General features: G+C 42.3%; 1 protein-coding gene and 1 long non-coding RNA gene across 2 annotated transcripts in view; one reads left to right on the top strand and one right to left on the bottom strand.

The window, feature by feature from the left end:
* Gat (GABA transporter) overlaps nucleotides 1-27,400 on the top strand; it is a 552,429-nt gene that overhangs the window by 21,067 nt on the left and 503,962 nt on the right. The window lies entirely within an intron of this gene.
* Nucleotides 8,977-25,732, bottom strand: LOC135902236 (uncharacterized). Its single transcript, XR_010564454.2, has 4 exons — nucleotides 25,595-25,732; nucleotides 24,064-24,105; nucleotides 20,209-20,413; nucleotides 8,977-14,274 (listed from the first exon to the last, which is right to left on the bottom strand). It is a non-coding gene; the product is annotated as an uncharacterized lncRNA (long non-coding RNA).

The following is a 27,400-nucleotide window of genomic DNA, read 5'->3' as shown; positions in this document are numbered from 1 at the left end:
TCTTCAAATGTTACAGGTTAGTCACATGTTTATTTGTCCATTCTGACGTCCGCGACTTGCCCCTGCTGTCGTTGCTGCCACAGTGATTTTCTGTGTTTATTTTCTTCTTTTGCGAGCTATCTCGTCTAGAAATAAGTCTGAAGATACAGAGACGCTTGTCCAGGATTTGCGGAAAGAATTTCAGTACACGTGTTCGGCTCTTAAAAGCTAGCTGAGAAATCAACATCGCGAGATGAAGAAAGCCTCGAGTTTTTCAACAAAAAGTTTGAAGACATGACTGACCACTGTCAAAAATTGCGAGAAGAAAATCGGGAACTTAGAACTCGAAATTAGGCACTCATGAACGATTATTTGGAACTAAAAAACACTGACAAGAGAAAGATCCTGCGCGAACAGTATTCCCGTAACAACAACATTGAACTAAAGAATGCACCGCTTGCTAGAAATGAAAACATTGTTCAATTCAAAAACAGGTCAAGACGCGACTCTGTTCTTGGCAAGGCCCGAAAGCTGCGTTCTTACGTGGCTGACGTCGGCTGTACTAGAAAATCTCCCACATATCATCATCTTCCTCCTCATCAGCCTGGTTACGCCCACTGCAGGGCAAAGGCCTCTCCCATACGTCTCTAACAACCCCGGTCATGTACTAATTGTGGCCATGTCGTCCCTGCAAACTCTTTAATCTCATCCGCCCACCTAACTTTTTGCCGTCCCCTGCTACGCTTTCCTCCTCATTACATGTCCTGTGTCCATGCCCATTTCTTTATCTTGATTTCAACTAAGATATCATGACCTCGCGGTTGTTCCCTCACCCAATCTGCTCTTTTCTTATCCCTTAACGTTACACCCATCACTCTTCTTTCCATAACTCGTTGCGTCGTCCTCAATTTAGGTAAAACCCTTTTCGTAAGCCTCCAGGTTTCTGCCCCGAAAGTGAGTACTGGTAAGACACAGCTATTATACACTTTTCTCTGCAGGGATAATGGTAACCTGCTGTTCATGATCTCAGAATGCCTGCCAAAGGCACCTCAGCCGACTCTTATTCTTCTGATTATTTCCGTCTCATGATCCGGATCCGCCGTGACTGCCTGCCTTAAGTAGATGTATTCCCTTACCACTTCCAGTGCCTTGCTGCATATTGTAAATTGCTGTTCTCTTCCGAGACTGTTAAACATTACTTTAGTTTTCTGCAGATTAATTTTTAAACCCACTCTTCTGCTTTGCCTCTCCAGGTCAGTGAGCATGCATTGCAAATGGTCCCCTGAGTTACTAAGCAGGGCAATATCATCAGTGAATCGCAAGTTACTAAGGTATTCTGCATTATTTTTATCCCCAACTCTTCCCAATCCAGGTCTCTGAATACCTCCTGTAAACACGCTGTGAATAGCATTGGAGAGATCGTATCTCTCTGCCTGACGCCTTTCTTTCTTGGGATTTTGTTGCTTTCTTTATGGATGACTACGGTGGCTGTGGAGCCGCTATAGATATTTTTCAGTATTTTTATATATGGCTCGACTGCACCCTGATTCCGTAATGCCTCCATGACTGCTGAGGCTTCGACAGAATCAAACGCTTTCTCGTTATTAATGAAAGCTATATATAAGGGTTGGTTGTATTCCGCATTTTCTCTATCACCTGATTGATAGTGTGAATATGGTCTATTGTTGAGTAATCTCTACGGAATCCTGCCTGGTCCTTTGCTTGACAGAAGTCTAAGATGTTCCTGATTCTATTTGCGATTACCTTAGTAAATAGTTTATAGGCAACTGACAGTAAGCTGATCGGTCTACAATTTTTCAAGCCTTTAGCGTCCCCTTTCTTATGGATTAGCAATGTGTTAGCGTTCTTCCAAGATACCTGTACGCTCGAGGTCATGAGGCATTGCGTATACAGGGTGGCCAGTTTCTCTAGAATAATCTGCCCACCATCCATCAACAGATCTGCTGTTACCTGATCCTCCCCAGCTGCATAGCTACTAAGGCTTTCTTTACTTCTTCCGGCGTTACCTGTGGGATTTCGAATTCCTCTAGACTATTCTCTCTACCATTATCGTCGTGGGTGCCACTGGTACTGTATAAATCTCTATACAACTCCTCAGCCACTTGAACCATCTCATCCATACTAGAAATAATATTGCCGGCTTTGTCTCTTAACGCATACATCTGATTCTTGCCAATTCCTAGTTTCTTCTTCACTGCTTTTGGGCTTCCTCCGTTCCTGAGAGCATGTTCAACACTATCCAAATTATACGTCCTTATGTCAGCTGTCTTAGGCTTGTTAATTAACTTCGAAAGTTCTGCCAGTTTGATTCTAGCTGTAGGGTTCAAGGGTTTCATATATTGGCGTTTCTTGATCAGATCTTTCGTCTCCTGCGATAGCTTACTGGTATCCTATCTAATGGAGTTACCACCGAATTCTATTGCACACTCCTCAATGATGCCCACAAGATTGTCGTTCATAGCTTCAACACTAAGGTCCTCTTCCTGAGTTAAAGCCGAATACATGTTCTGTAGCTTGATCTAGAATTCCTCTATTTTCCCTCTTACCGCTAACTCATTGATCGGCTTCTTATGCATCAGTTCTTCTTATGCTCCTCAGGTCTAGGCTAATTCGAGTTCTTACCATCCTATGGTCACTGCAATGCACCTTGCTGAGCACGTCCACATCTTGTATGATGCAAGGGTAAGCGCAGAGTATGGAGTCTGTTTCATTTCTAGTTTCACCGTTCGGGCTCCTTCACGTCCACTTTCGGCTATCCCGCTTGCGGAAGAAGGTATTCATTATCCGCATATTATTCTGTACCGCAAACTGTACTAATAACTCTCCCTTGCTATTCCTAGTGCCTATGCCATATTCCCTCCCTGTCTTGTCTCCAGTATGCTTCTTGCCTACCTTGACATTGAAGTCGCCCATCAGTATAGTGTATTTTGTTTTCACTCTAGCCATCGCCGATTTCATGTCTTCATAGAAGCTTTCGACTTCCTGGTCATCATGACTGGATGTAGGGGCGTAGACCTGTACAACCTTCATTTTGTACCTCTTATTAGGTTCACAACAAGACCTGCCACCCTCTCGTTAATGCTACAGAATTCCTGTATGTTACCAGCTATATTGTTATTAATCAGGAATCCGACTCCTAGTTATCGTCTCTTCGCTAAGCCTTGGTAGCACAGGACGCGCCCGCTTTTTAGCACTGTATATGCTTCTTTTGACCCCGCAAGGGCACCTTGAGACTCAAGGTGAGTGTGCTTGGCGCCACCACGGACCCTTAGCCCCCATATCGAAGCTGCAATCCGCACCGTGGCGACAGGTTGTAAGGTGAAGGGTAGAAACCATGAACGGTGGCGGTCGGAGCCATGGTCAAGCCCCGGCCGACGGGCTCCCCGTCTGTTTACAGGTGGGGGACCCCGGGACCTTCTTGTGTCTATAAGGGTGAAACACAGGTGACACAATAGGAACCCTTAATCCATACATGCCGCATGGATTCTCAATTTCCCCCTTCTAAAAAAACGACCGGAAACGGAAACGGTACCGCACCGAAGCAATCAAAGTTGCGACTCAGAAATGTGCTAAAAAGTTTCCACAGTTCCTGGTAGTTCACGCTGTTGAGCAAAACGCACCCGTGGCCACTCTATCAGTGTTTGTAATACAGAAATGGCTAGTAGCCAACATAGGCGAAGAATATGAAGCAAAAAATACTATCCTCAAGAGATCTGCTTGTAGAAGTCAAATCCAAAAAGCAAAGTGATGCGCTACTCGCACAAAAGAAGCTTGCTGACCTTACCATTACTGTAACCCCTCACAGAAGCCTGAACAGTGTTCAGGGAGTAATTTCTGAGCGGCTGCTAACGACAGAGAACGAAAATGAGCTCCTCGAGAATTTGCGAGACCAAGGAGTAACGTCCCTTCGCCGCATAAATATAAGGCGCAACGGCGAAGAAAAAACAACACCTCACATCGTACTAACATTCGGCGGCACTTGCTTGCCCGAGTCTGTCCGGGTTGCATTCATCAGGTGCCCAGTGCGCCCAAACATCCCTAACCCTAGGAGATGTTTCAAATGCCAAAGGTATGGACATGGCAGCAACACATGTAGAGGCAAGGAGACCTGTGCCAAATGCGCCGAAACCGAACACAATACTGACAACTGCCAAGCAAGTGAAACAAAGTGTGCAAATTGCAACGGTCCACATGCAGCGTACTCACGAACCTTTGAATATTCAAAAAAGAAAAACAAATAATCAATCTAAAAGTACGAGGAAACGTATCTTACCCTGGGGCAAGGAAAAAGTTCACTCAAGAGACATCCAGGTCATATGTTGACGCCGTGCGCCGGGGGGCCGAGCGGCGTCTGGTGACAGTGGGCACACAGTACACAATTGTCGATGTGTCCCTGCCCCGTCCCCCACCCGAACGGCACTCCGGTGTCGGCACCATTGACATCCCGGAGGTGCACCTGACGGCGGCCTGTGGCGCAATAAAGTTAGTGGGAATGGCGACACCACTACAACTTCAGGCCGCTGCCTAGGCAGGGCCATCCACAACTATGACAGGTGCAGCCAAGGCTGCCATACTACCACACAAGAAAGGCTCACTGGCCCCTGAGCCGGTAGGCCGCAGGGCTTGCCCCCATCAGGAGAAGCCACAAATCCGTACCCCCGCGGGCTCACCGCGGAAACCCATCACCTCGCTGGAGGCGATGGATATAAGCAGTAGCCCGCCTCCGCAGCAGCGACGGCGCAACTCCCTTGATTACAAAAAGGGAGGAAAAACTCCAATAACGGGCCCCACAAAACCGGGAGCATAGCTTTTGAAATACATCCGTCAAAGTTATTAGATATGGCGTTCCTAATTCACTGGAACTGTCGAGGTATATTAAAAAACTACGGTGACATAAAAGATATTCTTTCTGTATATTCCCCGATTGTTTTGTGTCTCCAGGAGACAAACTTGGGATCGAAACATAAAAATATTTTAAGTAAATATAAAGTCTTTCGTCGCGACCGAGAGCAAGCAAATAGGCTCTCTGGAGGTACTGCCATAGTTGTTCAAAGTAGTGTGGCTACTCGTGAAGTCAAGCTTCAGACTACATTTGAAGCCGTTGCAGTATCTGTAGTGCACTTTAAAACAATTACAGTATGCTCCGCATATATCCAACCACACCTGACAGTAACGCTCCATGACTTAGAGGACCTTTTAAAACAATTACCAGAGCCATATCTGTTAGTCGGCGATTTTAATGCTCACTCCAATTTGTGGGGAAGCGAAAAAACGGACACTAGAGGCCGTATTTTAGAAGATTTTATTCTCTGTAATAATGTATGCCTGCTCAACAGGGGCAAACACACATACTGCTCTCCAAGCTCCGGAAAATGGAGCTCCACAGATTTGTCTCTTACGTCACCTTCTGCTTTTAATGCTTTTAAAGGGGATATCTTGGACAACCCGTATGGTAGCGATGATTTACCTGTTCTTATCAACCTAACATCATCTCCGCAAGTCATTCCTAGAAAACCACAACGTTGGAAGCTCCATTTGGCCGACTGGGCGCTGTTTCAAGAAAATGCCAGCTTAGAAAAAATAGATCTACATAATTTAGGTATAGATGAACTTAATGAAATTGTCACAAACTACATTATTTCTACCGCGCTCCTGGCCATACCTCAATCTTCTGGAGTGATGAAACAAAACCACAAAACCTGGTATACAAAAGAATGTAGATTAGCAAAAAAGAAACAGAACAAAGCATGGGGAAACTTTCGAAGGTACCCCACGCAGAAAAATCTCATGGACTTTAAAAAGGCAAGAGCACAAGCCCGATATATCCGTCGTTGAAGCGAAAAGACTTTGCGGCAAAATGACGTGACTTCCATAAATAGCTCAACCACATCAAAAGAAATGTGCGAGAAGGTACGAAAGCTAGACGGTAAATACTCCCCTTTCACACTTCCCCTTCTAACAGCCCCTGGTAAACAGACGAACATCGAAGAACAGGCTGACATTTTAGGTGAATATTTTGCAGCAGTTACCAGCTCATCAAACTACACAGAATGATTTCTTACGTACAAAAACACAGCCGAGAAACAAAGACTCCCTACAAGTGGATATACAAATGAACCATATAATAAATTAATCACACTTCAAGAAATCAACACAGTCTTGTCCGCTGGTAAACAGACTGCACCCGGCCCTGACAGAATACACTATCAAATGCTGTCCCACCTCTCTGAACCTGCTGTAGAGGCACTCTTAATTTTTTTTAATAAGTTGTGGGTATCGGGTAAGCTACCCGAAGCCTGGAAGAAGGCCACCATCGTTCCATTTTTAAAGCCCGAAAAACCACCAACCTCTCCTAGTAGTTACAGGCCCATAGTGCTCACCAGCTGCCTCGCAAAATCCTTTGAAAGTATCCTGAATATGAGGTTAACCTTCATGCTAGAAGTCCGTGAGCTTCTCGATGTCCATCAGTGCGGATTCAAAAAGGCATGCTCCACAACAGACCACCTGGTTCGTCTTGAAAATACTGCCCATGAAGCCTTTATACACAAACAACAATGTCTCGCTGTCTTTTTCGATTTAGAGAAAGCTTATGACACAACCTGGAGGTACGGAATTCTTCACGATTTGGCTGAACTTGGCATTCGTGGCAGGATGCTGAACTGCCTAAAAAACTTCCTGTCAAACCGTTCATTCCATGTACGCCTCGGTTCAACCCTGTCGAGAATTTTCATTCAAGAAAATGGAGTTCCCCAATGGAGTATTTTAAGCACGACCCTCTTTGTTGTTAAAATGAATTCAATCAGTAAATTAATTCCAAGGTCAATTATGTATTCAATCTATGTCGACGATATTCAGATAGCTTGCACATCCTTAAACATAGCAACATGCGAAAGACAAGTGCAGTTAACAATAAATAAACTTTCAACGTGGGCTGACCGACATGGTTTCCAGTTCTCCCCACAGAAAACAGTGGCCATCCTTTTTCGCTCAAACGTGGCCTACAGACAGATCTTAGACTATACCTGAACGAAGCGGAATTGCCGGTAAAAAGTGAACACAAATTTCTGGGCATAACTTTTGACAGAAAAGTGACCTTCTTGCCGCACATAAAGAACCTGAAGAAGAAAACGTCCCAATCATTAAACATATTAAAAGTGCTTTCACATAAACGCTGGCGGGCTGATAGTACCTGCCTTTTACACATCTACCGCAGTATAGTTCGCTCTTGCCTGGATTACGGGTGCATAGTATACAACTCAGCTCGACCGTCCTACCTGAAGCAATTAGATCCAGTTCATAACTCAGGTCTGCGTCTTGCAAGTGGGGCATACAGGACATCACCCATAAGCAGTCTATATGTCGAATGTAACGAACCGGCCCTCGCAGATAGAAGAGCCATGCTCATATGTACATATGTCCTAAAAACCCGTTCACTACCAAAACATCTCTGCTACACCATAGTTACGAAGTGCCCGTCTGAGCAGCTTTTTAACAACAAACGAATGCGACGAGACCCCTTATTCTCAGATTTGAAGAAATTTGCCAGGATTTAGGTATTCTAGACAGACTGCCTGATGTTGCCCAGAGACCCGAACCACTACCACCTTGGCACACCTTTCCCAGTGTAGGTGACTACACACTGACACAATTTTATAAAAAGCAAACTCCACGTGAACTTATAATACAAGAATTTTTGGCGCTAGACAAAAAGTACAAAGAACACACAGCATTTTATACTGACGGTTCTAAAACATCATTTTACGTCGCAAGTGCTGTAGTGCAAGATAAATGGGAAAAGGTAGTCAGGTTGCCTCAGTGCGCGTCAATTTTCTCAGCTGAATGTCATGCCATTTCGGTGGCTGTATCAAAAATAGTCGAGATGAACATTCAAAACAGCATTATCTACACGAACTCGCTAAGTGCAATCACAGCACTGAAAGCCCGAAACGTAAGGGAACCTTTAATAGGAAATATAATCCATAACGTAATAACCGCTCAAACACAAGGACACGAAATTAAGCTTTGTTGGATACCCTTACAAAAACAATTGTTGAAAGGTTATTGAAATATCATTGGTCAACGTCAACAAATGACCTTGAAAGATCATTGGCGAATTGTTGAAACATCATTGAGGAAATTGTTGACAAGTGTTGATAATTGGCCCGCGACATTTTGTCGAAACATCATTGTGGCCTCTCAATTTGAAAGATCGTTGGCATATCGTTGAAACTATGGTGTATTTCACTCTTGAAAGCCCATTGAAGCAGTGTTGAAGATGTGTTGTTTGTCAATGTTGAAAGCCCATTGAGGTATTGTTGAAATGTGTAGTTTGTCAATGTTGAAAGCCCATTGAAGCATTGTTGAAGCTCAAAATTGAAAGCCCATTGAGGTATTGTTGAAATGTGTTGTTTGTCAATGTTGACAGCCCATTGAAGCATTGTTGCAAATGTGTTGAGCCTCAAAATTGAAAGCCCATTGAGGTATCGTTGAAATGTGTTGTTTGTCAATGTTGACAGCCCATTGAAGCATTGTTGCAGATGTGTTGAGCCGAAAAATTGAAAGCCCATGGAGGTATTGTTGAAATGTGTAGTTCGTCAATATTGAAAGCCCATGGAAGCATTGTTGCAGATCTGTTGAACATCAACACAAATTACGTTGAAAGCCCTTTATGCCCCACTGGGTATTTAGCAGTTTAAACCTGCACTTGCCTTAAAATACTGCTGAGCTATGTTGCATATAATTACCTTTGATGTCACGGTGGCATGTCTGCTGTGAGAGGATAAGGATAAAATTTAAATACAGGCATTTTGTACCACAGACCTCTGTCACCCTGGGCTCAAAAGCATGCTCCTAGATTGCCTGTAATAAACCATATTGTAAAACTGCTAGCAGTACTGTTATGCCACTTTTTTCAATTGTCAGAGTGAATGGTCCTCCGAAAAATCAAGAGTGCTGAACTGATGCAGACAAAAACCATTTTTCTAGGTGAACTGTTTATTTGTAACCAAACATCTGTGTAAATGTACAACCATTTGTAGTTTGAGATCAGAAACTTCTTAAAAACTATCGCACAGTACAAACTTCCTGCAGCTTGACACCATAACAAAATTGAATACTGAAGATGTAGTCAGTGTGGCTCTCAAGTAAAACACATTTCCCAAAAGAAATAAAATTTAAAAAATAAATGCCTAAATAAATAAATGTACAAGCAGACTGACATGACTGTAAATAAGAACACTCAAAAAAGGTACTTGCTTTCTCTATTAGGTAGCCAGTGGTACTATAACCATGGCACAATTTGCTTGTGCCCACAGCACTCAACTGAGACCTGATATGCAGGGTGGTTATCTTTAAGTTTCATGGAACTTATTGAAGACTGACTGTTGCAGCTAACATAATTCTAGATACAGAGTGCCAAACATTACTTGCATGAGAAACAAGACACCATAGTCAGCTGATTAACAAAAACTCAGTTCCTAATAAAGTTTTTACGAATTGTAGCCGGTAATTTTACAAGGTGTATGCACTTAGAATGAATTTCCAGAATGACACTAGTAACGAGACACATGCCATCAAACTGGCTGTAGAAATGCACTGCTATGCATCGAAGCACAAAAGTAACCGGAATGCCCATGTATTTCTCTCACATTTATGGAAAAATATCGAAACTGGTGTCATCCTGGAAATAAATTTCAAGTGAATGTCTTGCAAACTCACTGGGTACAATTTGCAAACTGAAATATTTGCTGTGATGTTATAAGTGAATTAATAAATTTATGACAATCAGTTTAATGTTTCCATTTCTTGTGCTAGTAATGTCCACCTCTGAATAATCCAGCTCAAGAACAAGAGTTATGCTACCTGGCAGACAACTTAAATATCTGTAAAACTGAAAAAGGATCACTGTACAATCCTTATTTGTTGGTTGAATGGTGTGTGCCAATTTCAGTAAACCCTACATACTTTTGAAACATGGCAATCACAATAAGTGATGCCTATGGGAGCAGTTTATTATGCCGCATTGCTGTTGCATGATCCAGTTGTGTTTTCTGCCATGATAACGTTGCTGCGCAGGTAATTCCATATCAAGCGACTTATTCATATTAACTGCTTCAGATTTTCATATGAAACAAAGACAGCTATTAGTGATGTGCTGGAATACAGCAAAGTTACTCCTTGTGCGAGTTCCATTTCAATTTTATTCGCTGCCACAAAAAATAACGAAAGAATTCAGAAGATATGGTTTTATGCAAACATGAAAGGCACATCATTGCCATTACTGGAGATGTTTTGTTGCATATTAAATTTAAGCCGACTTATACCTATTAATTTTACTCATGTATTTTAGATAGCAATAAACCATTTTTACAAAGTTATGTAAAATGCCGTTCTTACTGAACTCTGGAAATGGCACAGATGCACTTGCAGGTATGCAATTCCATGCCGAATCGACAAGCATTTTTTTTCACACCGCACATAAATCTGAAACATTGCCATATGTTTACTAGAGTTCAAAGCTTGTTACCCACTTTTATTTATTTCTGCCAGATATTTTGTAGCATTTTAGGCGACAGTTTAGTTTTCCTGTTCAGCTGAGCTAGAGGCATCAAATGTCCACTAGCTTTTCATTTTTTTTCAAATGCTTCAAATACTTTTTTTTCAAATGCACATTGTATTGATCGAGGCCTTCAAATGGTGTGCGTGGAAATACGGTGAAGTGATGCAACTGCCAAAATAGCCAATTTTTCAAATATTTGCATACTTCAATTGCTTTTGGCACCGGCAAAAATGAGTCAAATTGCAATCCGTTAGTTTTTTTTCGTAAGAAAAAATTCACAGGACAGAAATTAAATACAGAATGGTAGCCCAAGTGACATAGTATAGCAGAAAAATATATGAAGCTCTGAAGGTTCAGCTGATCGCCTGTAAAAAAAATGCTAATCTTTTGCAAGAAGCTTCATGTTCAAGGAAAAAACAGCCTTCGTAGTTGGCGAAAAAATGTGATACATTATTGGATAGCTCTACATGTCTGCTATGCATGTGTGAAGTTAAAAAAGGCATTTTTAAAAGCGAGAAATTCCTTTTTGAAATTTTGTCAGCACAGACTTTTCTCTGATGTGCGCACAGCTTGCTGGCCGGGAATGCAGACGACAAAGCTGGCTTCGTATGCACAGATGACAGATAAGCGGTGTTAGGGTCTGCATTTTATTGCTAAGGGACACATGCTCTAATGCAACGAGGTTTGTGTTTGGTCTGGGCCAGGTAAACCATACAGCCATTGCACATAAAATATCAATACGAGGTCTGTTAGAAGAGTATCCGACCTTTGGCTGAAGAAAAAAAAAACTGGAATAACTGAAGTGTTGGAAACCTAATCACCCTCAAAGTAGTCTCCTTGGGAATCCAGCCACTTCTCCCAGCGGTGCTGCCGTTGTTAGAAGCATTCCGAGAAGGCTTCTTTCCAAATGGACTTTAGCTCAGCTGTCGTTGCAGCCATAATGTCTTCTCTTGTCTGAAATCATGCTTGTTTCAATGGCCCCTTGATTTTGGGAAACGGCCAGAAGTTGCAGGCCGCGATATCAGGAGAGCAAGGAGCCTGTCGAACTACAGGAGTCTGGTTTTTCGCCAAAAAAGTCTGAATCAAGTGCGAGAAAAACATTGTCTTGAAGGATGTGCCAATTTCCTATTGACAACTTCGGTATCTTGCTCCATACAGCATCACATAGGCCATGGAGGACATCCCTGTAGTAGTCTTTAGTGATTGTTTGACCCTGTGGTGTGTATCCGTGGTGTACCACACTGCGGGAGTCAAAGAAAGCAGTCAGCAACATTTTGACGTTGCTGCACACTTAGCGGTCTTTGGTTGGCGACGTGAAATGCTTCCACTGTAACGACTGGGATTTGGTTTCCAGGTCGTAAACATACACCCAAGACTTGTCACAAGTGATTATGGTGTTCATGAAGTTGGGGTCACTGTTTGTGGAATCCAGCATGTCTGCGAGACTTCAACACGAAGTTGCTTTTGCTCCACCATGAGCAGCTTGTGAACGAATTTTGGCGCAACTCTCCTCATGGCCAAATCTTCGGTGATAATGGAATGTGGATAAAATGTGCTGATGCCCACCTCTTCCGCAATTTCTTGGATAGTTACACGACGGTCCCGCATCACCATGGGGTTCACTTCGGCAATGACCTGGTCATTTCGGCATGTTGATGGCCGACTGGAGCGTGGCTCGCTCTCCACCGATGTGTGGCAGTCTTTAAACTGGTTGTACCACTCCATAATCTGTGTGCTGCTCATAGCACAGTCACCGAAAGCACTCTGAATCTTCCAGATGGTTTCCACTTGGCCGTCGCCCAGTTTCTGTCAAAATTTGATGCAGTAGCACTGCTCCAGTCGCTCTGCCATTTTCCTTGCGATAAAAAACGGACGAGAGCACTGTACTACCTCATTCAAACGCTGCGTCCCAGCAATTCACGCTATTGGCAGGTGGGAAAAAATTCATGCATGCGCACAAAGGTTCAAGGGCGGCTGATGAAAACGCGCTTGTTTCATATTCATCAGGTGTTCGCAAAAAAAGGTCGAATACTTTTCTAACAGACCTCGTACGTAATAAATATGTGAGGGAATCCTGCAGTGCTAAAAGATATGTTTCATGCAGTTTAGAAAAAGAAATATCAGCTATTATGTAGACAGTACATCTATAAAGAGCACTGATATTGTTCATACAAAGCATCCTAAAGGGCATGTCGCATTGCAATGCAACATAGAGGGAGCAGGCACTGAAGCCCAATGATGATGCAAGTAGAAAACACCTTCATAATTAAGACTGAAAACCTACATGAGTATGAACAAATTCTTGTGGTGTTGTTTGCTACCACTGTTTCAGAGCTGGAACATGCTCATCTATGAAAGTCATATGTGCCATGTTCAGTCTGATGTGGTCAGACACCATTGGCGACCACTTTTTGCGTTCATGTTAAAAAAATACGAGCTGAGACTGCAGCAGCAGCGCTTGACGTCACCTGCCTTCGTAATGATAAAAAAGGCAAGTCAGTTTGTTGAGTAGTTCTTGTGGCTAATATATTAACAACCTTTCCTTGCTAGATGACGGCTTCATATATTTATGCTGTATGTGTGATCCACAAAGGGACATTATAAAAATTACCTTATCGCACTTAAAGAATAATCACTTTTCGTTTCATGTCACATGCATAGCAGACATGTACGGCTGTGTAATGATGGGTGACATACTTTTGTGCCAACCACCAAAGCTAATTTTTTTACCTTCAACACGAAGCTTGCAAAAAATTTCAACGTTACAGTTTTTTTAGCTTATCAACTGAACCTCCAAGGCTTGAAATATTTTGCTGCTATCCCAAGTCAACCAGTCTGATTTTATATTCATTTTGTGCCTTCTGTATTTCTCTACGTTAGAAGAAAATTCAAACTTTGCAAATTTTGGCAGTCACACCACTTCAGTCTCTTGACATGAACACCACCTGAATATCTGGATCATACAATTTCCCTTTCAGAAGAAACGTGTATCAGTGGCTTCTAGCTTAGCTGGGCAAGAATAAATTTCTGCCAAAATTCAAAAAAATTTTTCTGAAGGAAAATAAATGGGGAGCAAGAGTTCGGAGCTTCAACTATATCTGTGATGGCCAAAAAAACACTGGTTGGTTGCCCTGGAATTACTTAAGAGTATGTATGAAAGCAAATTTTCTCAAAAATTTTCTCGTACCTACTCGAAATCAAGCAAACTTGAAATGGTTTGCCATAATGGAACAGTTCTTGAGAAAATTGTTGGGTGGTTTGGCATGAAATGACTTAAGCTACTTAAAAAATATATTAATAAGGAAACACTATCCTTTCTGGAACCATATCAAAAACTAACATAAAAATGTAGTGAACTATAACAAAGCACAGCACTTGTATTCTGGATTGAGCAATCCAATGTGGGCTACTCAGGAGAATAGCATAATTAACATAAATAAAATTAACATAAAAATGTCAAGGCATAGGAATGCACAACATTTGTATGCTCATTTGAGAAATCCAAATTGGGCCCTTCAGGAGACTAACATAAAACAAAAATGTCGAGAGTTACAAAAGCACAACACTTGTGTTTTGGTTTGAGCTGTCCAACTTGGGCTCTTCAGAGGTGAAGGGGCAGGGGCAGTTGCTTCAGGGGCAGGGTCCCATGTGAGAAGCGAGGCCAGAGTTCTTTACATAGGGCATGTTGGTACCAGGAAATTTGCGACACGTGAAGCCTGCAAAAACAAGCCAGAACAAGTTTTAAAAAGCAACTTCCACATGCAAAAGAATGGCATGCAATATGCCCTTGTTACAATGAAATTGATTTATGTATTTGTGTTGCTTTATTCCAATTTTCCATGGGTACAGCTTTACAGCATGACCATTTAAATTTATTTAGTGTGGCACAGGACTCCACTAAGTGTCAAATGCAGGAAAGGGCAAAGAGGAACAAAACACTGTTGCAATATAACTTTATAAATATCTTCAATGTCAAAGATGTGAACTTTGCTTGCTGATAAACAAAATGGTGAAAAAAATTCATGTCGTTCATAAATAAACCTGAACTGACAACTAAAATTATTTCTTGTAAGTTTCATAATTAAAATGTGCAGCACTTCACTGTGCTTTTCCATGCTCCAAATACAATAGTGTCATGTCACTATAATTGAGTGTAGCTTCATTTGATGTTAGGTTTCCTGAGTTCACATGCAATCGGAACGTACTTCTCGCCTTACAATGACTTAGGACTTTCCACATTAAAGAAGACACTGCTTACAGCGAAGTATGTTTTCTTCCTCAACGACTGAATTACTGTTATAATGAGGATTCCGTGTAGTTGTGCGCCAAACTGCTTAGCATGACACATGCAGAATGTGACAGATACAAAGAAATGCTGTCTTTTAAGAGCCATATGCCATAGGACTGACTTCTTTAACCCTTTTAGGGTTCACTGCCATACATCTGTCGCTGTGATGGAACGTTCTGAAAAAATTTGCCTTTTCAGAACAAAGTGTTGCCTAGCCTCCCACTGGAGGTGCTGCAACCTTCTGAGACTTCTAGAAAATATTCTTATAGTGCTGTCGCTCCTTGGGTTTCTCCCAAACTGATTTTTCACTTAGCTCCTTGGTGCCTGTCATTGCACTAATTTGGGAGTGCTGCCACAAGTTTCCGTAAGTTTCATTACAGAAAAAATTATGCTGCTTTATCCTGCATAAAAAAATAAAACATGTAAAACTGCAAATACTGAAATGGTATTGCCACTTTATTGTTATTTTAAAAAATTATTTACCAGTTTATTTTCTCGGAAAGTCGCCCTGAAGAACTTAAATCTGCAATAACAATATTAAGGATGCGCGAAAAGTGATTTTTGAGACTGAACCGAATAATGCCAGAAGCAAATCAAATATTGGATAGCTTCTGAATAATGAACAGCTGATATCACAATTAATGTAAGATGAGGTTCACATACTAGTATTCTTAAAGTTAGCAAGTTTCTGTCATTGTGATGTTATGAAGAGCTGTTTATTAAAGGCACAAATGGAGCAGCAAAAAGTTTCTTCACATGCACAGGACTCTTCAGTAAGCATGAATGATTGCTGTACAGCCTCTAAAGTACAGCTACTTTAGTAACGTAGCCTGGTCTGCTATTCTTACAAGTTCTTACGTTTTACGTCTATACTATGTTATTGGAGGCGAAAATTTACCGTACTTTGGCTCAAATCTCATGTTTTATTGGTGTTTCGAAATATTAGAATAATACTCACATTTACAAATAGTGACCATTAAAGACTAAATTGAATAGGACACTATTCAAGTCGAAAGTTTTGAGTATGTGCACACTACAAAAGATATATAACTCCTAAATTAGAGGCATATTTCTTCCCCAAAATGTGATCCTCAACGGGCTAAACAAGAGCGACCGAAAAGCCCATTCATCTTTTTGATAAATTTAAGCCCATAATCTACTTGGCAATGGTTCATAACCATGTTAACAGGTAGGTGAAGTAAGGAAGCAGGAAACAATTCTAACAATTTCAGAATGGGAGTAGTGGACATGTCCGATGGTCTGTAAGAAGCTTTATACATTAGGCCCCAAGAGCCTATTCTCCATTTATTGAAGTATATGAGGAAAAGCCACTTAAATATTTTTTTCTTATCTTAGAATACAAAGTGATACAGTGCATGTTAATAAATACGAGTCATAGGTTAGGTGCTTAGAATAAGTAAGCATCCACTAAACATAGTACTGTTGACTGTGAAGCTGGCAACTCTGTCCCTGTTGTTTCTTTGATTGAAACTACCAAAAGAAAATTGCCACAACACTCAGGTTCCCTCCGCTGAAAGGTTGCTGTCTCGGATCACATGGACCTGCTTCAAGATAGGAGCAACTTTGATTTGATGTGGTCTGTTAAAATTGGTGAAACTACTGTTTCACATCTCAGAACATGGAGAGCTGTTTTGTTTTGATCTCTGCAATTTGGTGAACGTGCTCCTGCTCGAGCTGAGCAATAACCACACTTGAGCATAGCTTCTCCGCAATTCGTGTATTAACACTTTCAGGCTACTTAACCATGTCCTCCATGCCAACAGATTTGGAGCGTGCTTCACAGACAACTATTCCTTGCAATGACAGCCAAGTAGCACTGCTAATGCACAAATCATCATCATCATCATTTATTATCCCTTAAGGGCCCTATTGGGCATTACATAAGGGGGGGGGGTTAACAAGAGAAGTATTCACGTGGTCATATAATTATAAAGCGAAATAAAAAGACAGACAGGCAAAGTAACGTTATACATTGTTATGGAACCGTGGTTGAAGGTAAAGACGCAAAGAACACGCAAGCAGTTGAGCTCCGCATATGTTTGCAATTGAATAAAAAGGTTGCAATACAATTCAATATAAAATTCAATTCAATACAATATTCAATTCAATACAAAAATGCAATTCCATATACATATATATACACACAAGTCAAAGCAGAAAATGTGACATATATGTTATGTCCCATCTTAAGGAAGAACCACAAAGTGAAGTACGCGTTGGATATATGAGAAAAGCAGGAAATGTTTACCGATTATGAGATTATTTGGCAAAGTGAGCCGATATGAGCTGCCTGAATTTTGAGTTGTCACGTTCATTTACTAATGGTTCTGGAATCGAGTTCCATTCTTCAATCGCCAATGGTAAGAAAGACTTATTAAATGTGTTTGTCGAACCAGTTATGCGTTGTACACTCATAGAATTGAAAAGACGTCGTGATGTCCGTATGGGTGGCACTAAAAGGGTGGTTCTCAGGTCAGGGCGATTATAGTATAGATTTTGAAACAGGCATAGCCGTGAAATTTTCCTTCGATGAGCTAACGATTCAAGATTAATGGATGATTTAATGGCACTAATGCTAACCCGTCTATTATATTCGGAAACGATGAAACGAGCAGCCCGATTCTGAATGCTTTCGAGTGATTCGATTAGATATTGTTGGTGAGGACTCCATATTGAGCTGGCATATTCAAGTTTCGGCCTAACGTACGCCTCATAGGCGAGTTTTCTGATATAACTGGGGGATAAAGAAAGGGCACGCTTAATGAAACCAAGTGTTTTGGATGTCTCTGCCACTAATTTCGTGATGTGTTCAAACCAGTTGAGTTTGTCAGTGATAACAACACCTAAGTATCGGTACGATTCAACACGTGATATGGCAGTGGAGTTTAACGAGTATGAAAAGTTAAAGGTGGAAAGCTTTCGAGATACTTGCATGCTCTTGCATTTGGATATGTTTAGATTCATCAGCCAGGTAGTGCACCAAGTTTCTATTATATCAAGGTCTTTCTGGAGGAGTCTCTGGTCAGAGGTGGTAGTTATGCGACGATAAAGAACGCAATCGTCAGCGAAAAGGCGAATTGTGGAGGAGATATTTGTAGGAAGGTCGTTGATAAAGACTAAAAATAAGAGTGGTCCAAGGACAGAGCCTTGCGGTACGCCTGAAATGACTTTGGAGGTTTTGGAGCGGTGGTTGCCGATAACAGTAAACTGGGTGCGGTCTGAGAGGAAGCAAGAAATCCATGACAATATTAAGGGATCTAGAGAGAGAGAGGAGAGTTTAGCAATAAGACGTTGATGTGGAACCCGGTCAAAGGCCTTAGAGAAATCCAGGTAGATGACATCAGTTTGAAAAGATGAATCTAAGTTCAGGTGAAGGTCGGTAGTAAACTCGAAAAGCTGGGTATCGCACGAAAATCCAGAGCGGAATCCATGTTGTTTGGTAAAAAAGAAGGAGTTCCTGTCCAGGTGAGAGGAGACTTGTGAGTATACGATGTGTTCGAGCATTTTACAAGCAATACATGTTAATGAAATTGGTCGATAGTTTGATGGATCAGAGCGGTCACCAGCCTTGAAAACCGGGACAACCTTACTTATTGTCCAGTCATTTGGAATTGCTGAACTTGAAAGTGATTGACTGAAAATTATTTGTAATATCTGGCATGAAATATCTCTTGTACCTTTTAGTATCTTGGTAGTTATGTCATCCGGCCCGGGAGCGCTTGATGGCTTCAAGTTATCAATGAGTTTAGCTATGCCTTCGACTGAAATGGAAATTGGAGGCATCTGGCTGAAATTATGACTGGGATAGCTGGGTACGTTTAGCACTGGTTCTCGTGTAAAAACTGAAGAAAAGTAAGTGTTCATGACATCTGCGCAGTCTTCTGCGGCGACGTGCGAGCCATCTTGGTCGTGCAAGATTATATTTTGAGGCGAGTTTCGGTTTGGCAACAGGATGTTCCAGAACTTTTTAGGGTTATTCCGAATAATGTTTTGCAAGTCTTTATGGAAAAATTTCTTTTTGGAATGCCTCAAAAGATTTGTATAACCCCGGAGGCATTCAAAGTACTTGTCCCATTTTGAAGCAGAGGCAGAATTTTTGGCAGCCCGAAAAAGTCGTTTTTTTTTCCTTAACAACCGTCGAAGGCCGTTAGAAAACCAGTGCTTATCAGCATCTCCGCGAATACAGATCAGCGGGACATATGTTTCCATGAGCGAAAGTATTTTTTGCTTGTAAAGTAACCAGTTACTGTTAACGGTTCGGTTGTGAGCACTTTTACTAAAGTGAGAAAGAAACGCCTCTAGTTCAAGGTTAATTTGCGCATAGTCGGCTTTGTTGTAGTCGCGAATATATTTTAAAGATGGCTTACGAGTGGGAATGGGAATAGCCAAATCGAAAAATAGTAGTTTGTGGTCACTAAGGCCACTCCTAGCACACGAGAGAGACTGACATAACTCAGGTTTTGAGACAAATACTAGATCAAGGATGTTGGTACCACGGGTTGGGATTCTAACAGACTGGAACAGATTAAAGGTGAGAATTAAGTCAATAAATTGCTTCGACTGACGAGAAGATGCTGATAACAGTTCCCAGTCTATATCCGGATAATTTAAGTCTCCGCATAGTACCAAGTTCGCACGCGGAAAGCGGGTTTGGAGGTGGAAAAGGACAGAATACAGCTCATCAACAAAAGAGCAATCTAAATCTGGCGGACGGTAGCAGGCGATAAGCAAGGTGTTACCAAATTTAAGGGACAGGTTAATACATAGTAGTTCAAGGCTGCATTGGACGGGTACCAAGTGTGAGACTACCGTTGATTTAACGAGAATCAGGACACCACCTCCTCTTCGGCCAGCTCTGTCAAGTCTGTAGACACTAAACGTTCTACTAGTCTCGAGCAGCTCACTGTCCTGGATATCTGCGGTAAGCCACGACTCGGTAAAGACCGCAATATCCGAGCAATTATCATCAAGAAGCGCTTCCACAGCTTCCTTCTTTGGTAAGTAGCTGCGAACGTTCGTGAACATGACAGCCATTTTACGATAAGATGGAGTGACGTGTGAGCTTTGCAGCTCATTTTGCTTGGTGCAGCTCATTTTACTTGGTGGAGATGCTAAAAACTTTCGGCAGTGAAGGCAGCTTTTAAATTTGGAAGCATTTGAGTATGGCGGCATTAGGCACTCAAGATCATATGAACAGTCATTCCAAATGGTAGGCTATTGTAGCACACAACTGCACACACAGGCTACATGAAAGTCGTTTGTTACGCCAATGGCAAGTTCATAAATTTAGAAAAGAAATGTGAATGTAAAAATGCAACCGGAAAGGGTATATGGTACTTGCCTATAACAGCACTGACCCTGATGGGGTCAAGAGCCTCTGTTGCCCCTTGGTGTTATTTCCAAAGCCCAAATGGCCCATGAGCTCCTCCTCTGTGAACACATGGTGAAGCAAGGCCCTTGCAAACTTTCCTGGTCTACCATGGCAGGCCATGGTAAGCTGGGCCAGGATAACCTTCTCAATGTGCACTCTTACAGCGTATGTGAACCTGCATGTTTAAGTAAATGTTAGCAAAACAGTTTTAAGCCTTTCAAGTACATTCACACAACAGCCCTACTGCAAATCAATTACAAAAGTACCTGTTGCAAATCTAAAATGCTAAACTTGACTTCTTACAAGCTTCTGATGCTGTCTAGATGCCCCATGTTTCAGAAAAACAATCCAGCACAAACAAGAAAAATAAACCAAAGTATCCAAACATCTAGTGCTTGAAAAAGGGGAGCACCAGCGAAACACAAATGACACGCACACAAGGAAACGGCATTAGACATGGACGGACATTGGGACAGACCAGCGTTCTTCCCTGTCTAACGCCTTTTCCATGTGTGCGCGTCCTTTGTTTTGCTGGTACCCCCCTTTTTCAAGTTCATCATGCACCAACTGGCCCAAGAGCTTGCGCTAATGCACATCTAGTACTATTTATTGTGATTACCATTCTTGGGATACTTCATATTTTCAGGTGTTTGTCTCGATTGTCCCATCCATTTGTGTGAATATGTAGCCATGGTCTAATGGGGAGATTGGGCTGCTATGTTGAGGGAAGAGTTCAATACCAACCGTTGGAACAGCTTGGGTGACTGGGTATGCGACCCTGGGCATATGCCACTTTTCAATGAATCTCTTTCACGCTATCTTGAGCAGATGCTGCTGCTTGCTGCTTGTGTTGGCAAGCAGCATTAGGAGCTCGAAGTGGGACATGATTGTCGATCATTACTAAGATTACCACTACACATCACGTTCGCTTGCTGTGCTCCAGAAGTAATGCGACATTCCACTCCACTGTATGAAATGTACATAAGCCGCAAGGACAGTAAATTAAATTAATTAAATTAAACCTCAATTAAATTAATCTACTCGCAAAGCACAGGCTGCACAAGATCACGGAGTGAACTCAGAAGTTTGTGGACAGTCAGTTGATGTCCATGTCAAGGACCTCTAGGGAGACTCGGTCATTTCCTCGATGTGCATCATCGTGCCGTCACACATTGTATTACAATTCTGTCTCGTTGTACCACTAATAGTCATCACGTATCACAGAATTCAAAATATAAATAGACACTTATATCTACTGTTTATTTAATCTTTACGGAAAATACTTTTAGCATGAGTTTTTGCAGAGATCATGAATTCTACCGCTTAAAGGAGCACCAAAGTAAAATTAAATTAATTAAATTTTGGCGTTTTAAGTGCCAAAACAACAATCTGATGTTTAAGCTTGTTTCACATGCAAGCGATTCAGCGAATGGAGCGAACAGCGACGCGGCGCTGCAAAGCTTATCGCAAAGTTTCGTTTCATATGCATTGCCGCCGCGCATTTTCCGCTGCTGCGAATAGCAATGTTGCTGGCATAAAACACTGGACTTTCAGCCAGTTTCGGTAGTTTGCGACTACCAACATAAACATAGCTTTGTCCCTGCCTCTCAAATTTTTATTTTATAAATACATATCCTGCGCTTAGCAATTTAACAATTCGTTGAAAAGCTCTCTTGGCATGTTGCCTGTACCACGTGTACCAAGTAAATAAACATCGTCCTATGCGCAGGCTTTCCAACACTAATCCTCCGCTGGTCACGTGTCGAGGTGGGCCGTTCGGAAGCAGTGCTGCCGCTCTGCCGCTGCGATGAAATTCCTACTTGCCCGAACCTTTCCGCTCCCACCGCCGCTTGAAACTGATTTCTGCGGCGCGGCGGCAGGATTTGCAAGCATTTTCGCTTGCATGTGAAACAGGCTTTAAGCACGCCATAGTGGGGAACTCTGGATTAATTTTTACCAAATCAGGCTGCAAGGTACATGGGCAGTTTTGTATTTCACCTCCATCACAATGCGGTTGTTTGATCATGTGACCTTGTGCTTAGTGGCGCTGTGCCAACACCCCTAAGCAACTATGGCAAGAAAGTACTAAAGAGAAAAATTATTTTAGATGTATCTGTAAATGACCTTCCTACAATTCAAGAGATTCACTCGTACCATGACAAGAGGGTGAGTAAATTGTAAAAGCAGCAAGAGGAAAGATTGGTGGCAGTGCTGCCTTGAAGTTACCACACCCGCTTGCTGTGACGTCATGGATTTTGATGTCTGTTCAGGTGCAGCAATTTTTTTTTACAAATAAAGATGTTCTTCATTGTGTTCCAAAAACTTAAAATAAGAACCGTCAGGAACTTTTACTGAAACAATACAACCCAAGTTTGTAAAAATACTTGAAATCCACGATGTGACAATGAGATGTCAGCACGAAGATTTTGGGGCGATACTCAGAAAATTGAATGTCGAGCTTTATTTTCTCTAATAATCAAGCAATTACCAAGAAATTTACAGAAGTAGATATTTAAAACGATGCTTTATGTTAAATTCATTTAAGGTGTCATTAGTGTCCCCTTAATACAAAACAAGGAATGCACTTAGCTGCGTAATAGGTTAACATGCATCACTGGTTCTCATTAAAGGGACACTAAAGCGAAACAATAAATCAGTTTAGACTAATGAAGCATTATTTGAGAACCCTGCAGGCAGTCATTTCAAAAAAATAGTTTGATTATTAGTTGAGAAAAAGAAGGTCCAAGTATTAGTATTTGAATTTCACGCCGAAACCCCAGCACCGGTACGTCAGCGTAACGTTAGGGATTCCAAAGTATGTTTTCGCATTTGGGCCACGTTGGCTGAATAAAGGTTCCCGAAACTTGCCATGCTTAAAATTTGGTTCCTTTAGAACACATTGTAGTCAATCTGTACCGCTATATACAATTAGTAGGCCCTAGAAGACGCCATCAAAATCCAAGACGTCACAGCCCCCAGGTGCGGGAACTCAAGTAGGCGTCGCAACCCGTATTTCGTTCTTGCGCTTTTTCTGGCTGACCATACGTCGTAGCGTTGTAAGAGAGGTGTTTTTGGTGTTGTAGAACGGTAATTTACTGATGCAGAAGAAATAATTTTTCACTTTAGTGTCCCTTTGAGGTAGGATTATCAGTATAGCAATGGGCATGCACTGGCTACTCCAGAGGGGAGCCCTGCCACTTCCCCTCAACCTCCCAATTTCCAATTTTTTTTTTATGAGCAGTGATGCAATTTCTGTATCCTAACGAGGCATAATTCCAAGGAGATTCATGCCATGCTGGCTACAGTATGTGGTGACCGGCACTTCACACCGTCCAGCTCGGCATCAATCTTTCTGGAATTTGGCCCTTGAATTGCAGAAAGCTTTGATCACTGCTCGTTCTTCAGCCAACTTTCTCAAAGGGTGCTGCTACTCTGGTTTGATACCTCTAGCAGTGCACTGCTGCATGACATAGGTAAAACTAGGAAGATGTGCACTCACGTAGACCACTAATGTCCACACTGTTTCTGAACACCCCTCCCATATCAGGCATATACCCTGAAGAAGGCACATTCTATCTTTAATATGTTCCCAAGTGACACTGAAATTCACTCCCAGTCCCGGTGCAGTTGCAGTCTTTCAGCTGAGTGCTTAAAGGCACCATGTCTCCTAATGAAGGCACTCTGCACCAATTGATCACTGGAGCAAATGCCTTGCAGTTGCATCAGCAATGTTGTTTTTTCTGCTTCCTGCAATACATTTTATTTTCAACGCATCACTGTATTTGATCATGGTGACGTTACAGAATGGATGGCCAAAGAATTCACCTTTAGCATTCCAGCTTGGGTGTCTCTCAGCTCATTTTGAATCTGAAAAAAGATGTCAGTATTAAAATGTGAAGCCACAATGCAGCAAAATCAACAATCAAAAGAGCTACATGGACCATTAGGCTGACATAAATAGACGGATACAAATGACTAGTCATTGAATACACTAAAGTGTGACCGCTCTTGCCAATGGCAGTGTGAGCTTGTCAAATAATTTATTTCACATTCCTCTATTATTTTAAAAATTATTTCCATGCATCTACTGAACTGTTACGGCCACATATTAAAGGATGCTCCTTCATATAAAACCACAGTGTTGCATTCTTTTACTCCCCGTCTACCTGATGCTACTGAAGTTTTGCTTACTCTCAAAGAAAGAATTTCACAGAACTGCTCTTTCGACAATGCATTATTCCAAGCTTGTGGCAAAGCGTTGTCATTTAGTTCACAACTATGCGCTCCCCTTTCAATCTGTTCACTATTTAGTGCTCGGATTCAAAGCAAAAATAGCTTTTCGACATAACTAGCTACTTCTATGGTCACAAGAAACAATGCTAATTATTGATGTTTATGTTGCCGATAACGTATACATGCCGCCTCGAAACCCAGTGGGACGACAAAGCAGATATGCCAGGCATCTCGTTCCTCTACTGATTTTAAAATTTTGTTAAATCAATCACTTACTGAAGTGCGAAAAGCTGCAATTTCACGAAAATACGTTATTTTGAATGTTGTAGGACCTGGAGTGCCATGAAATCTGCCTTTCCGTGAATGCTAAGAGCGCCTACGCGAAGCCGTTTGGGGCGAAGCACTCGATGGCGTCGAACGAAGATGAAAAAAGAAAGCTGAATGCGCGCGAACTGGTGGAAAACAAAACACACGCGGTTAGCAAGGCGTATAACTCGATGATTTCGCAGCACTCTGTGGCATCCCCCTCTATTGTATCTCACGTATCGCATAGAATCACATGTACACCCTTCAAATTCTTTATTATTATTGCGCGACAGCCTCCTCTGTGTTTTCCGATCGCGCGAACATCGGCCGCACGGCGTGTCAGATAGCAGCCTAGTCACTCGTTCCTGAAGGGAATTCAGCGCAACAGAATACACTTTCGCCGATCCCACCGCCCCACGCCGCTACAAGCTCGCTCCCACGTCTTGTACTAGCGTGGCGCAAACGAAATATCTTCCGATTACAGTACAGATCGGATGGTTTCACGTCGCATTGTTTTGCGCTCATTAATAAGGCTAACGCAATCGGTGCTCGAATACCGTATCAGAAATCATGGTGTACAACATGCCCTGTTTAGCTGGCACCATATAGCTGCCTTACGTCACCACAAGCGGAGTGTAAAGTTAAACCAGGACAAAGCTCCATGTTATATACCACGAATCTAGTGCTGTACAACCAATTCTGGCAACTGAAGGATAGTGCTAGGAATGAAAACTAGAAAAGAGGCGCACGGAAAACACGCACAGGCGCTGAAATTCCCCTTGTTCGTCCGCGAGGGGAATTCGAAACACTAACTCACCTTTGATGTCGCTGAGTCGGAGGCGATCATGGCGATCTTCGAGGCAACAAGCCCATAAAAAGCGAGCAACACGCAGGAACATTCCAAAGATGTCACAGCGAAGCACACAAAGAACGCAGAAAACGCAGGAAGTTTTCACACCACCGGCATGCACGATCACGCCGGAATGCTACAAGCCTCAACAGCGCAAACGCGCAATCATACATGTACACTCATACAAATACACGCTTATATTATCATAAATTGTACCATTTGATAACAAATTCTGTGATGTCATGTTATTACAGAAATATTGTAGCGCTTTGGAAGTGTATAAAAGTTTTTTGCTTCACTTCTTTGATGAACTACTTTCTTTGGCGCAGTAACGCAGTTCACCGGCCGGAGCTAATGGCATGCGCGGGAAAAGGCGCCAAATTCAAACGTCGCAAACGCCGTGCTAATGTTTGCGCGCACAGTTTTCGTCGTTTGTATTTAAAAAAAAAAGTAATGCGTGCCGCAACCATGCGAACTGAACTATTGACCAGAAAAGTACAGAAACGTCGCTGTTTGTGCTTCTTATTTCGACGTCATGGCAAACTGCAGGCGGTCTGTCGTCCCATTCTTTAAACATTTGTGCGTGTGCTTCTGCGCTGTGCGAGTTGTCACCGAGAACGTATAGCAGCGCCGGTTGTGCTTGGTGGCCGAGCAGATTCCCAACACATTCGCCAGCACCCCGTCTAGGTCACAGAAAAGAATTTGGCCTCCATGTGAAATATGAGCACCATGTTGTACATATCCGCCAAGCTTTTCGTTTCGTTCTGTAGCGCGCTAACGGGTAACATCTAAGCTAAATTACTCTGTAAAAACGATGTTCACTCCTTTCTCCGCCGCACCCGCCGTGGTGGCATAGCGGCTGAGGTGTTGCGCTACTAACCCGAGTGCTTGGAATCTAATGCCGGCGGCGGCGGCTGCATTTCGATGGGGCTGAAATGCAAAAACGCCCGCGTACTGTGCGTTTAACCTGCACCAAATTTGGTGCAGGTTAAAGGACCCCAGATGGTCAAAATAAATATGGAGTTTCTTACTACGGTGCGGCTCATAATCAAAGCGTGGTTTGGCCCGTCAAACCCCAGACTTGAATTTTGTTAACGTTCCCCGCCACCTTGACCATATTTAACATGGAGGCATGCAATGCCGTTTCCTAACACTCAGCCAGGGCACTGGCCCCTTATAATGGACGCCGATAGAAATGCAGGATGCGTCCAATCATCAGTTGTTTATCACTGCTTGTAGCGACGTTTGTCTTCTCAAACTATATATATATATATATATATATATATATATATATATATATATATGCAGGGTGTTTCTGCTAACTTTAGGCCGAGTGTAAACTCTATGCCCTCTATGACGACGCGACTAAATGCATGTTGCTCCCTTTGGTATGTAGCGTGTCGCGCTATTTCTATATATTGCCTAATTGGCTAATTAGTCAAGGATAATTAACCAACTTCTGAAGCAAGGAAGTTGCGAAGAAATTCCAATTAGAAAGTTGCGGAGCAGTTGGCAACACGTCGGAATAAACAGTTTCTGTCTTTTTATCTGTTAAGTATTAGTGTTTTCCAGCTTACTGCGGATGCTCGCGAAATACAAAAAGCACCACGTGACATGCCCGCCTGCGAGTCGTGATTGCACGGCTCCTAAGCCTTCTGCGCACAAACGAAAACATACCATTTAACCGGTGTGAACACCCGTCTGCTTATCGCCATCATGAACCGCAGCGAGGGAAGCACGTCGCTGGCGTCAATACCACAGCCAACGCCTTCG

This window comes from Dermacentor albipictus, chromosome 6 (assembly GCF_038994185.2).
Source record: "Dermacentor albipictus isolate Rhodes 1998 colony chromosome 6, USDA_Dalb.pri_finalv2, whole genome shotgun sequence".
NCBI classification, from domain to species: Eukaryota; Metazoa; Arthropoda; class Arachnida; order Ixodida; family Ixodidae; genus Dermacentor; species Dermacentor albipictus.
The sequence above is the reverse complement of the archived record's forward strand: the minus strand, read 5'-3'. Positions and strand labels throughout refer to the sequence as shown.